This window comes from Palaemon carinicauda, chromosome 1 (assembly GCF_036898095.1).
Source record: "Palaemon carinicauda isolate YSFRI2023 chromosome 1, ASM3689809v2, whole genome shotgun sequence".
NCBI classification, from domain to species: domain Eukaryota; kingdom Metazoa; phylum Arthropoda; class Malacostraca; order Decapoda; family Palaemonidae; genus Palaemon; species Palaemon carinicauda.
Genome location: NC_090725.1, coordinates 94080573 through 94097232, shown reverse-complemented (window position 1 = coordinate 94097232; position 16660 = coordinate 94080573). Strand labels below are relative to the sequence as shown.

The 16660-nt window shown below is 33.0% G+C and overlaps 1 long non-coding RNA gene across 1 annotated transcript in view; it reads left to right on the top strand.

Annotated features, from left to right (window-relative positions):
- LOC137642674 (uncharacterized) overlaps positions 1-14211 on the top strand; it is a 133893-nt gene extending 119682 nt beyond the window's left edge. The window contains exons 3-4 of the long non-coding RNA XR_011044840.1: positions 5157-5330; positions 13773-14211. This is a non-coding gene — a long non-coding RNA (uncharacterized lncRNA). The remainder of the gene's footprint in view (positions 1-5156; positions 5331-13772) is intronic.
- The last annotated feature ends 2449 nt before the right edge of the window (positions 14212-16660 follow it).

Here is a 16660-nt window from a genome sequence, read left to right as displayed (position 1 = left end):
AGCAAAATTTTACTAGTCAGGGCTATCCATACCAGGTTGGTTAACTAAGAGCGATTAAACGAAAATCTCCGATCATCACCATTATGTACTGGCCAGCTTGATGATGAAAACTGGCCAAACCCCAGACATAAATGGACATATCTGAGGCTTTTGTCTTACAGTAGACCAGAAGCGGATGCATTTATTTATCTCTCTCTCTCTCTCTCTCTCTCTCTCTCTCTCTCTCTCTCTCTCTCTCTCTCTCTCTCTCTCTCTCTCTCTCTCTCTCTCTCTCTCTCTATATATATATATATATATATATATATATATGTTATATATATATATATATATATATATATATATATATATATATATGTATATATAAATATATATAAATATATTCATATGTACATATATATACACGTGTATATATATATATATATATATATATATATATATATATATATATATATATATATATATATATATATATATATATATATATGCATATATATACATGTATATATATAAATATTTATATATATTCATATATATATACACATATTAATGTATATATATACGTATATTAATATTAATATATATATATATGTATATTAATATTAATATATATATATATATATATATATATATATGTATGTATGTATGTATATACTGTATATATATACACATATGTCTTTGTTTGTGTGTGTGTGTATTCTTAGGAATATATCCCACTTACATTGAAAATCATATATGCATTTTCCTATCTAGGAGTATCATGAAAATCCATTTTCCTTGTTTGCTGAATCACTTCCTTAGTTGTAAAATCATAAATGCATCGCTCTTGACTTGTAAAATGATACAGCTCCATTTCCCTTCGTCTTTGTCATCATAGTTAGCATTTCCTATCACTAAAATCATGCAAATTCTATTTCCTAGTTTGTTGCTTATTTATACCACGTCATTATACAGTATGATCCCATTTGGAAATGACGAAACGATTGCCTTATGTATTAGTAATTAATTCTCCTTAATACTTTCCCTTTCCTGTTAACTTAATTCTAGTTCAAAGTTGGGCAATCTATATATTTCAAAGCTTCATTTGCATCTTTAAATCTCAATTGAAATAACACCCTGTAAGCCGCCGCTGATTCTCATGAATCTATTTTAATAATTCAATTCCAAATGTTGAAAGCTCTCGATACATCGTTAAAAAAAGACGGAAATCTATTTTGTAATCACGATCAACACCAGAATGAGAACAGGTTAAACCATTAATCAAATTAACCGTTTATTTTTATGGAATCCTCACCACAAGTAAATGCCTCTGAGCCTTTAATAGAGCGGAAAAGCTGATGTTTAGCAAATTGATTGCATAAACCAGAGACTCATTAAGCTCTTGTTCCTGAAGGCTTATAACACAATTAGCGTTTCGTGAACATCAAAGGGAACAGAGTTAGTTCTAACGGCGGTTCACAAATTTCAGTTGTACCTCTTTCCCTCAGAGTAAAATAATTATATTCTATCTCAGAAAAGTTTAAGGAGTATTTACTTTGCAAACTATTGCAAATTAGCCGTTCAATTGATGATGCATAACATCATAGGCTACAGCATCCTGCATTACCATCATACATATAGAGAGCTGGACGTAGTTCACATTCGAATTTTAATTTAAAATTAGAGATAATTTTTAAACGAAAATACCATAGTCAGTATTAAAAAATTGAAATCTTTTTTTAATAAGTGCCAGTTGTAGACGATATCAGTTCTAGCCACTATAGTCTATTTTTTATAGCGGTGCATATTTGCACTGACTCACAGGGGTGCCCTTTTAGCTCGGAAAGGTTCCTGATACCTGATTGGTCGGAAGTATTTTTGTCCGAACACCTTCATTGTTCTTAAATAATTACCAACTAATGTGAATCAAAACTTATTTTCTAACATATATTTCTCCATCAGATATATGTTTTGTCAATAAACAATGTGAAACAATAAATATATTATAAAGTATCGTCATAGTAAGTCTAAATAATAACACAATCCGCCGAAGTCAACGACAGCTGCTTATTTTCTGATGCACGATTTGTAATTTTGTAATTTTTCACACATTTTAAACTTTCTTTGAATACAAGAATATACCAAAAACATGGAATTAATAAAACCCGATATTTGTGAAAACTTATGGGGAGGTAAAAGAACAGCTGCAGTGGCTTGACGGGAAAACAATCCCTTCTGACTGGCATAGACGCAGTTTATTTTTTTTTTTTTTTTTTTTTTTTCGTAATCTAGTTCGGTCTAGTCCTTTCAGTTTAAATAGTCTTGCATTGCCTCTCTTCGTAATATTTTGCTTAGTATTTTCCTACATTCCTGTTCCTCGCCTATTATCTATCTATTTTCCCCGATATTCCTTCTTTCATATATGGGATACCCGCACTACGATACCTTGTTTTGTACCTTACGTCAGTAAGTATGTAAATAATAATAGCAACATAAATTCTATGCTGTGTAGCAAGTATAGCATATTCTGTAAACCTGTTCAGTAGCTCACATTATATCAAATGAAATTAAGCATAGTATTTTTTTTATTCCCGCCTCTACACTATTTCAATTAGACTAGCACGCACTTCCCTTCAAGCCAACACTTTCCACAGAGGAAAAGAAATAAGGAATCGTAGTGCGGATATCCCATATATGAAAGAAGGGATATCGGGGAAAATAGATAGATATTAGGTGAGGAACAGGAATGAGGGAAAATACTAAGAAAAATATTACGAAGAGAGACAATGCAAATCTATTTAAACTGAAAGGAATAGGCCGAACTATTTACGAAAAAGAAAACTGCGTCTATGACAGTCAGACGGGATTGTTTTCCCGCCAGGCCGCTACAGGCTGTTCTTTTACCTCCCCATAAGTTTTCCCAAATATCGGGTTTTATCAATTCCATATTTTTGGTAAATTCTGGTATTCGAAGAAAGTTTATAATAACATATTCAACTTATGCTGAGTGTAATTTATCCCAATTTCGGGTAAAATATGTGAAAAATTACAAAATTACAAATCGTGCATCCGAAAATAAGCAGCTGTCGTTGACTTCACTGGATTGTGATATTAAATTTAGACTTACTATGACGATACTTTATAATATACTCATTCTTTCACATTGTTTATTGGCAAAACATATATCTGATGGAGAACTATATGTTAGAAAATAAGTTTTGATTCACATTAGTTGGTAATTATTTAAGAACAATGAAGGTGTTCGGACAAAATACTTCCGACTAATCAAGTATCAGGAACCTTTCCGAGCTAAAAGGACACCCCTGTGAGTCGGTGAAAATATGCACCGCTATAAAAAATAGACTATAGTGTATGTCGTATGGCTGTAATCTTTTATATTTACACACAGTCTGTAAGGTCCCGAATAATCGCCAGACGCTTACATTTGCGTTTTCTGTAAAAAGCTGCCACAAATGTCAAATATATATATATATATATATATATATATATATATATATATATATATATATATATATATATATATATATATATATATGTGTGTGTGTGTGTGTGTGTGTATATATATATATATATATATATATATATATATATATATATATATATATATATATATATATATATATATATATACATATACATATATATATATATATATATATATATATATATATATATATATATATATATATATATATATGTGTGTGTGTGTGTGTGTGTGTGTATAACATACGCCTTCTTCCTTAACACAGATGTACAGACAACATTTGTCATTTTTTTGTGGTCACCCATCGAAGTCTTGAGCGCAAGCATTTCTTAACTTCGCTGATCGAAAGACCAGCGATATAAGTTTTTTTTTCTCTTTTCCCAATTCTGACATACTTTTTACAAAATGAATAACTGGAAATGAATTGTAATTTCTTTATTTTACATTTTGCAAGGAAATAAGATTTTATTTTTCAATGCATCGGAACGTCCATTTTCGATATTGCTCGGTGACCATAAAAACACATTCTCCCATTTAATTAACAGCTTGATACCATAAAATGTACTGTAACATGCAATTAGGAGATTTAGTTCTGAAATATATAGCAGCGTGCGAAAAAGAACTTTGTTACAATGTAAGTAACAAAATGAGTTTAGTAATGTAAAGGTCCATTATCTTTGAGACAAATTTTTCCTGTCAAATTATCAGATACAGTTATGTGGTCTTAGACATGTTGGTTTCTAGCTATTGGTGCCTTCAAATTGCCTCTGTCCTATATACTTATTAGGGGTAATGTATGCATAGGCACGCATATAAATATATATATATATATATATATATATATATATATATATATATATATATATATATATATATATATATATATATATATATATACAGTATATATCTATATTTATCTATCTATCTATCTATCTATATATATATATATATAAATTTATATTTATATGTATTTACACAGACACATATATATACAGTATATATATATATATATATATATATATATATATATATATATATATATATATATATATATATATATATGTATGTATGTATATGTATATAATTATATTAATTTATATATGTGTATATATGTATTTACACACACACACACACACACACATATATATATATATATATATATATATATATATATATATAGTGTGTGTGTGTGTGTGTGTGTGTGTGTGTGTGTGTGTGTGTGTGTGTGTGTAATACTCTTTATATGTTAAACTGCGCAAATTTTATAGAAAAAATTGTCATGTCTTTTTTTCTGGATTTAATAGGTTTCCTGTCCCTTGAATGAAATTCTAGGTTTTTTAACCAGCAAAAGAAAGTCAGATTAAAAAAAAAAAAAACTGTGATATATGACGATAAGTACGTAAATGCAACGTAATAGCCGTTTTTGATGAAACGACTAAGACCATAATTTGTTCTCGATTTGATAAGCGAAGGATCATCTTTATAGACGGACATAATTTATGTGGTGGTAATTAAGTCAAGGTCTTTCATGATGCAGAAACATGCATAACGCCATAATTTAGTACAAAATGAAAAGCAATATAACAGGGCAGCGCTGGTTCGATATTACAGAACGTACCTAATACATAGTTCACTCCACCGTTGCTAATACTATAATTATTGGTTTCCTCCCTAGCTTACTCAGCAGTACCCCGGATGTGGATTTGGCCGGATGAAAAATAAGGACCAGCTGGAACGATTTCCAGCTTCGTTCATGTGATTAATGAACGTTTGCAAAATGGCTCCGATTGCATGTCATCAGCCAGGAGAGACCACCGTCATTTGGAACCGAGTTACGACGAAATGGGAGGTAAGCTATCTAAATGTTCTTTATTCTAAGCCCATGGTTCGTAAATCTCTCTCTCTCTCTCTCTCTCTCTCTCTCTCTCTCTCTCTCTCTCTCTCTCTCTCTAACCGTGCTTTAATTTACGATCTAAAATATGGAGAGAGATGTGTCCACACTTGAGCTCGGCACTTTAAATTATAATTACAGAGAACGGCTTTCAGTCGCCCTCGTTTTAATGGCTTTGAAAATAGTGATTTCTTGGCAGTTTCAATAATGATAGTTTTCTGTGAATTTCCACAAATAAGCACACACACTGTAAGACGCATATGCGCCACGTGCATATATACGCAGGTGCAGTAAAATGAGTTTTATAATCACTGTAATGTATGATTAAAACATTAAATATTGCATGGTAGATTTGGCACTGATTAAAATAATTGAGATAATAAGGATCAAATTTCATGTCATTAGCTTACACTTCAGTTTTTTTTTTTAGCTTAATCATAGAAATGCTCATAACTAATGATTAATGTTAATTCATCTCTTATCGTAGTATTACAGACAAAGAGAGAGAGAGAGAGAGAGAGAGAGAGAGAGAGAGAGAGAGAGAGAGAGAGAGGGGTGGACTACGCTAATTTTCTACATTAATTTTCCCAAAATTTTTATTCTAATTGTACAAAGAATTACATATTGCTTTTTGCACTTTACCTTGTTCGGCCTATTGGAAACATCCCTGCTTGACGTTCTGTTGGACGGGAGATCTAGTTCCGCTCAAACTTGATAGTTTCTTGGGGAGCCTATAGGTCTTCCTGCTGAGTCATCAGCAGCCAACCATTGCCTTGCCCTGCCTGTTCTTAGTTTGGGTGAAGAGGGGCTTTTGGCACTGATCATATGGATATACGGTCAGACTCTGGGCATTGTTACAGTCCCTCGCCTCATGAGTGACCTTTAAACCCCTTTTGCCGTATGGCTGAATGTCATTTCCCTCCTTTCCAAGATTTTCTGCATTCCATATGATACAAGAAATCCTTTCATCTTTTCCATATTAGTACATATACATTTTATAATTTTACATGTATGTTTTATAGTGGGGTTTTACAAATTAAATGTAAATTTAAAATATTGATGAATTTACGAAACGAATTAAAGTAAAATAGTTTTTTTATATTTATAATGAATTATTTAACATACCAAAGTGAGGGTAATGCAATAAACAAAGAGTTCAATAGGATACCAGAGTATTGTAAATTTATAGTTTATTTTATTCAGAAGAAAATTAAGTCAATGAGACACCTGTGATTGTTTTTTCTTCGCCACTTCTCATATTCGCGGAAGACTGCTTGAAAGGGCGCAACTCAAATCATTTTACAACTCTAACCTACTACGTTGTATCATTTTAACTTACAACAGAGTTGAAAAGTTTAACTCACAAAGATATGTCGACACAAACGGAAGCAATGCACGGATTGCTCTTTCTGACACTTTTGGTAGGAATCGCATATCACGGGCCAAAATTCTAGATTTGATTTTTCATAGAACAATAATATGCTCCAGAATCAAGGAAGCTCTGGAAATGCATTTTGATAATCATCAGGATCGTTATCAACTAACAATTTAAATAGATTTTTGACTAAATCTGTGGTCCCAATTCACCCCGCCTCCTGAAAACCTGAAATTTCCCCTTGGTTGAGAACCTAGACCTTGATACAGCATGCCTAATCATGGACTAGGCCACTAGGGGTTAGAGAGGGCGTTCCCTGGTTTAACGGCGGTAAGGTTTTCCACCCGAAGACAATCGTTAGCCTACATAGAAAATAAAAACGATTTTTTTTTTTCAAATAAAGGAGCCAATCAGTATTATTATTTTTATTATTATTATTACTAGCCAAGCTACAACCCTAGTTGGAAAGGCTAGATGCTATAAGCCCAGGGACTCCAACAGGGAAAAATAGCCCAGTGAGGAAAGGAAATAAGGAATTAAATAAATGAAGAGAACAAATTAACAATAAATCATTCTACAAGCTGTAACAACATCAAAACAGATATGTCATATATAAACTATATAAAGACTTCTGCCAGCCTGTTTAACATAGAAATATTTGTTGCAACTTTGAACTTTTGAAGTTCTACTGATTCAACTACCCGATTAGGAAGATCATTTCACAACTTAGTCACAGCTGGAATAAAACCTCTAGAATACTGTGCCTGCCTAGTATTACGAACAGGATGGAATTGTCCAGGAAAATCTGAATGTAAATGATGGTCAGAATTATGAAAAATCTTATGCAACATGCATAATGAACTAATTGAATGACGGTTCCAAAGATTAATATCTAGGTCAGGAATAAGAAATTTAATAGACCACAAGTTTCTGTCCAACAAATTAGGATGAGAATCAGCAGCTGAAGACCAGACAGGAGAACAATACTCAAAACAAAGTAGAATGAATGAATTAAAACACTTCTTCAGAATAGATTGATTACCGAAAATCTCGAAAGGCTTTCTCAATAAGCCAATTTTTTGAGCAATGGAAGAAGACACAGACGTAATGTGTTTCTCAAAAGTAAATGTGCTGTCGAGAATCACCTAAAGTTTTAAAAGTCATACAAATTTAAAGAAACATTATCAATACTGAGATCCGGATGTTGAGAAGCCACCGTCCTTGACCTACTTGCAATCATACTTTGAGTTTTGTTAGGATTCAACTTCATACCCCATAATTTGCACCATGCACTAATTTTAACTAGATCTCTATTAAGGGATTCAGCAACCCCAGATCTACATTCAAGGGATATAATTTATGCAGAGGGAGTAGTGTCATCTGCATATGCAACAAGCTTGTTTTCTAGGCCAAACCACATGTCATGTGTATATAGTAGGAAATGTAATGGGCCAAGCACACTACCCTGTGGAACACCAGATATCGCATTCCTATACTCACTATGGTGCCCATCAACAAGAATTTTTTGAGATCTATTACTTAAAAAATTAATAATAATGCTAAGAAACGACCCACCCACTCCCAACTGTTTCAGTTTGAAAACAAGGGCCTCATGATTAACACAGTCAAAGGCAGCACTAAAATCAAGGTCAATCATACGAACTTGCTGACCTCAATCAAGGGATTTCTGTACAGCATTGGAGATTGTAAGAAGGGCATCACACGCTCCAAGGCCTTTACGAAAACCAAATTGCAAACTAAGGAGATGATTACCTTCAGCAAACCTATTTAGACGTTTTGCCAGAAGACGTTAAAAAACTTTAGATAATATGGGAGTAATGGAAATTAGGCGGTAATCAGTTGGACTTGAGCTACCACAAACACATTGGCATAGAGGAGTAACGTTACCAATTCTCCAACAAGTTCTAAAAGTTCCTCTTCTTGCTAACTTGTGCAAAATAACAGATAACTTTGGAGCTAAGAGATCTGCAGTCTTTATAAAAAACAAAGGAAAAATACCATTTGGGTCTACACCTCCATAAGCATCAAGGTCCATCAACAGAGCTTTAATTTCACGAGATCGAAAAGCTGAACTAGTTAGTTTAGCCTCAGAAAAACAAGAATGAGGAAGTTCAAGTTTTTCATTACTCTGTTTACTGACAAAACCATCAGCCAAAAGGGTTGCCTTTTCCTTTGGACAGTGAGTGACTGAGCCATCTGGTTTAAGTAAAGGAAGAACTGTTGCATCTACTGCAAAGAGTGCAGATTTAAGGGTAGACCACCATTTATGTTCCTGAGTTGTACTAGAAAGGGTTTCTTTTATGGTTAAATTGTATTCCTTTTCAGTTGAGGCATAAACTCTCTGAGCAAAAGCTCGAAGCTGAGTATAGTTATTCCAGGTCAAATCTGATCTGTTACTCTTCCAAAGATGATAGGCCTCCTGCTTCTCCAAATAAGCACGTCTACAATCATCATTGAACCACGGTTTGTCCTTCACTCGGTACCTTAGCACACGAGAAGGGATACGCCTATCAATTATGTTGACTAGATTCTCATTCACAGGGACAATAGGATCAACACTGCTATATAATTGTGACCAATTCAAACGCAAAAGATCATGCAAAATCCCATTCCAGTCTGCTTGGGATTTTATATAAATTTTACAAGAGTATGATACATCAGGAACAAGCTGTTCAGTCTTCACTACTAATGAAATCAAGGCATGATCAGATGTCCCGACTGGAGAACCAACCTTACTATATAACGCCAGGAGAGTCAGTGTATACGAGGTCCAAGCAATTACCAGACCTGTGAGTAGCTTCACTTATGATTTGCTCACAGCCGGATTCAGAGGCAAACTCTAAAGCTCTTAAGTCTTAAAGCCATGGCGATCAGTAGGAGAGAGAGAACTTAACCACTCCCTATGGTGAGCATTGAAATCACCAACAAAGACAAAAGAAGCCTTTCTATCATCTTCTTGTATCTTAGCCATAATGGTAAGAAGACAATTGAAGATAGAATCATCCATGTCTGGATTCCGGTAGATTGAACACAAATAAAAGTTGTTATGCCTACCACAAACTTTTATTACCGGAATCTCATGACATCCACATTCATTGCCGGACTTATAAGAAGCAGGGTACTCTGTCCTAATATACACCGTCATTTCCCTGTCTCTAGGGATGGCATCACTTTTCAACATTATTGGCTTATTAAAACCAGTTATAAGGAGCTCAGATGAGTGCCTCTTATTGTAATGAAATATGATGACAATTGCTCGTTCAGACCATCATGAATATAAGTTTAAAAAAGTAATTTTACAAATACCTGTATAGTTCAAGGGCGCAAGATAAGTAAGAGAGAGAGAGAGAGAGAGAGAGAGAGAGAGAGAGAGAGAGAGAGAGAGAGAGAGAGAGAGAGAGAGAGAGAGATATTTAGTTTAATGGCCAGGCTGTACTGGAGCTAATTGATTGGGCTGTAATAGTAATAATAAAAATATAGTTTGGGCTTTCAAAAGTAGTAGCTAAATTGGCGATTTTGAGAATGTACCCACGCAAACTGTTTTTGGATATAGAAGTTCTGTTGTCATGAAGCAATTCGTCATGGAGAGATGATCTTTCATAACCCATTTTCTTTTAAAAACGAAATTAATTTATTATAAAATACAGAGGAAATCTTCCTTCAGGGGACACCCCTCAGACCGTTGCTTGGTGTTGTGGGATTAATGGTGTTATGGAACATCATTGTGGAAAATCGCAAGCGTTCGCTCGTTGTCCACAAAGACCAAACCGACATCCTCTCATTTTTAATCAAAATATTATAAGGCCCATTTTGATTTAACACGCCATGGTTTGATAGGTGTTTTCTCCTCCATCTAATGCTTCCACATAATGGATTGAAAATGAGAAGAAAAGCTTATTCATAAAGCACAGCCATTGTGGCGTATTTAGACATAGCCCACGTTTGCCCAAAGGCTTTAGGTGGATGCTTTTAGTACTATAAATCTTCCTACACAGGGCCATTCAACAGCGGAACAACGCATTTAGTCAGCAATTATGATGCTAGCCCTGTTATAATTAATTTATTGCTTCTAATTGCTCTTCTCTGTGGAGCCCCGGATGATTTAAGGCAAGGGATCTCTCAACTCAAAGACCGTCCCAAACAACAACGTTACTCAAGGGCTAGTTTTCCAATACTTTTAAATGTAATTCTCGTCCATATTTGCTCTATCGGTAAAGAATGTTGATGCCCTCAGAAGAGCCTGCTACAAGATTTCCAAGTGAGTGAAACGCTTCATGCCGGTAGAGTTCTCGGGCCACTGCAGACGCATTATGAACTGAACGATGTTGTAGTTTGCGTAAATCTGGTTAAGATGAATTAAGGAACCCATTTTAGCATATAAAGTTAACATTAAAGGAGGGTGGATATGTTGCACCAGTGCTCTCTCTCTCTCTCTCTCTCTCTCTCTCTCTCTCTCTCTCTCTCTCTCTCTCTTCCTGTTTATCTACTGACATGATTCTAACACTTATAAGAAAATAAAGTGCATATTTATTTTAGACTACTATTTTAGTACCAAACTTTAGTTAATCCAACTAACTATATCTCTACATCAGGGAAAGTTTGATTAGTTAGAAAATTTAATTTATAACAGGTGTTGACCTAACAGATATATTTAGTCATTCTAGTATTTTAATGAAAATGTGTACAAATGATTATTATGAAAGGAAATAAGCAGTGCAAATTAGTAAAACCCTTTCACTTTTTTTTTCTTTTTTTTTTCATCCTTTTAGAATAGGCCAAATCAATTACCCACAAGACCATGAATTAGAGGTACACAGTGATCCACAGCAACACCTAAAACGTCGTTGAAAATATTTCATTGAATATTCGCAAGATTTAATTTGATATTAGATTCCATTTATGGTTTATATTTACATCTATTAAAGTCACGTGTGTTAGTGGAAAATGATCGTCATAAATAGCCACGCGCTGCAAACTCATTAGTTTCAAGTCTAGGTACAGAATCCTGAATTCGACAGGAATATGTTCAATGGAATTGAAATTAAATTATATCTATCTTGACAGCTGTCGTTGTTTCGACCCAGAGGCATAATGTAATTTCGAGTCCTTGCCCAGCCGAAAGCATTTATCTTAAAAAAAGAATTTTCAGTGGATGTGTATAACCCAAGATAGAATTCAATATTAAATCCTATTTGTAGTTATATTCATATCTTTTTAAGTCACGTGTGTAGTGAAAAAGGATCATGATAAATAGCCACGTGTTGCAAAGTCATTAATGAGCTATCATGGTGGGGAATGTTGAGTTCATGTCTCAGGACAGACTCCGGAATTCGACACGGATCTGTACAGTGGACTTGAAATGAATTTCTCTCTCTTGATGGCACATTAGTAGAGTCTGCTGCTGTGGTATTTTTCGACCCAGATTCGAGTTCTTGCCCATCCAGAATCTTTTATCAAAAAAAAAAAAAGAATATTTAGTGCAAATGTATTTCCAAGGTCGAATTCGTCATTAAATGTTATTTGTGATTGATATTTAGATCTATTAAGGTTCCGGGTGTTAGTGATAAATTATCATTCTCATATATATACATATATATATATATATATATATATATATATATATATATATATATATATATATATATATATATATGTATATATACATATATATATATATATATATATATATATATATATATATATATATATATATATATATGTATATATATATATACGTTTGTGTGTACATAAATATTCATCAATAAAAAATTATCCTTTGGGAAGTTAGTTGGCTTCAGATGTTTCAGTTCTCCGGTTCCCAGAAAGTCCAGTAGGATGAGTCTATTAGCCCCTAGCATATATCCTCTTTGACTGCAACTTACCATATCTTACGGTACGAAAGGATATCAACATAAACAACAGTAAAATGATATTAATAATAGAATTATTCTTTTAACAACAATCGCTATATTTCTTCATGACCTTGGTCATTTATAATACAAATATTATCTAACGCTTTATTCAACGTCAAGCCATATTACTTCTTCCTGTTTCTGGCTATGTAGCATTCTTTAAAAAATATATATTTTTGGGTATTCTTTAAAAGAAAATTTATCATAAGACGCCCACAAAATATTCAGGTCGTTTAGATATATCAGGATCACAAAACCTGTATGTACTCTGCAAAACTAGACATTTTTATGATCATGGAAATATTGATCATAATAATTCTGACATAAATGTATAACAAAGTATCACATCCAGTTCTTGAATAATTTTGGCACAGCCTCTTGCAAGCCTTTGTTTACCTTTATTGGAATAAGGGCTCACATTACTGCCTGATTTTCGCTTGGATTATTTACGTTTCCTTAGAGATTTAGATGCTGGCTCAAGAGAATTAATCCCTTCAAACGTTTTCAGAGATAACGCAATCAAAGCTTCTATGCTCTATAAAATGTGAATTTGTTACGTTATTAATGTTCATACACCGTAATCATTCTATGAACAATTATACATTTGGATTCAGTTTGTGGAACATATCTCAAAGGGTGGAATGGCAAAACCTCAAGATTTTAATATCTATGGACTTTAAGTATACTTTTGAATAGTGATGTGAATCTTGAGTTACGGTTAAAGTATTACTGCGTATGAATGGCATGTTTATTAGAATTTAAACGGTGTTTCTGTAGTTATATGCAGGCTGTTCATTATTATTTATATTATCATTGCTGTTGTCGGTATTAATAATATTCTATGATTTTATTATCCATATTATTATTGTTATTATTATTATTTCTTGCTGTCATATTTTTATAATAAGTGTTTTAATAATTAATATAGCATTATCGTGCAATATTTTGAGCCATTCCCATGACTTGTATTTTAATCTATGACCCAAATATACACTTTTTCATATTATTAGTTCAGTAATATGAAGGAAATATAATTGCACATTGCAATAACTTGCAAAGAATAGCTTTCTCTCCTTTGATTTTTTTGTCAAGGAAAGGAAACAAGGATGATTGAGATCCTCCTGCAAGATGATTGGGTCTTCCAGAAACTTTTCTCTTAATCAGCAGTTCATTTTCTGACGGTCACGAGTAAAGTGACTCGAAGTATTTTCCATCTCAAGAATGACAAACCACTTCCGTCTTTCCCTCATCCGCATTTAAGGGCCACATTAGCCTGATAACATTCAGCGTTATGCAGTGAAGATTTCTCATAGTCTCATTCAGTGATCATGAAAATGGGATCGAATGTTCCTGACTGTTTTTATTAGCGGGAAGGAAATACGTGAGACTTCCATCCAAACGTTATTGAAAATGTCTGCTTGAAATTATTTTTATTTGGTCAGAGTGTTTATTTTGCCATGGAATATTAATAAAATAGCTGTGATAGCTGATATTGATAATGGATATCGTGGCTGCAAAGGACGTGTTGATAGAATAAAATCCTCCTGAGTATGGTCATTTTGGTACAGAATGATATTGAGTATTGCCATCATCTCCATCTATATCATTATGTACGGTTTTAATGTCAATTTTTTTTAATATTGTTATTATTTATAAAACCTTTGTTCCATTATAGAATAAAATATCAAATTTTCAAGTTCATAATTTGTTTGCATATGTATCACTTGGCTCGACCGTTACTTCATATTATTTTTTACTTCGCATTTTGGTCATCATATACTTAGTCAAAACTATTATTCAACTATCTTAATCCTGTTTTAATATTTTCCATGTGATCTAAATTCCAAAAAAACATGAACGTTGTAAATATTATATTCTATTCTTTGATGCTTTTAAGGAATGGATCTTGAGATAGAAAATATCCATTGCATTTATAACAGAACAGTATGACCAGTAGCGTGGAAAAATAGGACAACTTATGGTCAATAGCATAAAAGAATATAAAAGATTATATTACTTTTTCGGTATTCAACATAGCCCATGACAAGCAGTGAAGTATTTACAATACACATTTCCTTGTGCTCATGTAACAAATCTAACTCAAGACCACAATGCCCAAACAGGTCAGTTCAGAATCAGCTGTTCTGCTTGTGATAATGAATTTCTCTCCTGGCTTCTGATTTCCTCGAGGTGTTCTATTAGACGAGGGGTTTTCAAACCTCTCACACCATCAACCACTGGCTGGTACAAAAAATAGTTCATTAATGATATAAACATTAATGTTTTCGTATTAAAGGAAAGAAATTCCTGTCTGCCAAATTCTTTATTGTTTCCTGATAGGATTAATATACTACTTGCGGTTTATTAATACCTTTTACTCGTCAGTTTATTTACCTTTCTGTAAGATTGAGAAAAAAATTCATAAATATGTATAATGTTGAACATACACCAAGAAAGATTGGTCATTGCTACTTAATCCACCATGTGCCTTGCTAGAACATCGTTTGTATGACTATAATCAACTTCAATATTTTAAAAGCTTTTGGGTGCAATTAAAATGGCTTAACTGCTGCATTGATCTGGTAGTATGAACCAGTAACATATGCGTTACTGAGATTTATTTTAAAAGAACAATTTAGGTTCAAGATCCACATTTACTAATTAATCAATGTTCTAACTAAATTCATTACCTACATTTTCTATTCCTTAATACAAAGGTGTATCAATCCGTGAAGTACCTGCATTACCTCCAGATCGTCAAAACGTACCTTCAAGCCTTCCTTTAACTGTACAAGTTCTTTATATATATATATATATATATATATATATATATATATATATATATATATATATATATATATATATATATATATATATATATATATATATATATATATATATAGTGTATCTGCGGGTATTTTTTTTCATTTTCTCTTCCTTACACTTACAAAAAGTTTGAAGACTACTTAAAATCTTAATGGATAGCGAATAGGATCGTTGGGGCTTTAATAATTGTATTTAGAGTTCTCTTACTTGAGGGTACACTCGGGCACACTCTTCTATCTTATTTCTTTTCCTATTGTTTTGTTAAAGTTTTTATAGTTTATACAGGAAATATTTATTTTAATGTTGTTACTCCTCCTGAAATATTTTATTTTCCTTTTTTCCTTTCCTCACTGAGCTATTTTCCCTGTTGGGGCCTCTGGGCTTATAGCATCCTGCTTTTCCAACTAGGGTTGTAGCTTAGCAAGTAATAATAATAATAATAATAATATCTTTGCCTTGCACAAGGATTCTCTATCTGTACTCTGCTTCCATATATTTTGAATACATGTCCACAAAACAGAACAGACATACTTTTTCAAATCACCACATGTAGTTCACATCTGTAAAAAACTCCTCAGTTAAAGTCGACAAGGCTTTATGGGCTTTGATTTTATTAATTGACGTGATACACACTTTAGGCATAACTTAGTTCTCCACTGGGTTTCTTGACTACAGGATGTTGTCCGTGTAGTACACAGTGAACAGTGCGAAAGTCAGGAACCAATATAATTAAATTCCGTGATCACTGTTTCCTCAATCGGAACTCCAAACCCTTGCGCCGTATATAAGCAATTTGGCAAATAAGATCTCATCATCATTGCACTTTAAGTTTAGACTTTTATATCTAATATAGATCACAAGTAATTTTGCAGCAAACTTGGGAATGTACGACAGAAAATTATGTGGCCTGGATAAAGTTACTCAGCCTAGCATTCCACAATCCAGATTAAAATATTAGAATTAAACTAAGACTAAGATAGAATGGGCTCAAACGCACCAGAGAGTAATAATACGTTTATCGAGTATTTAAAAGCTATATGATGGTATTAATAAAGAAAAAGCAAGTTAATTCGTCAATGTGAAAATACATGCCAAAACTATTTTGTGTTTCCAACTAATGGTAGGTTATTGAAACCATATAATTTTCCCTATGT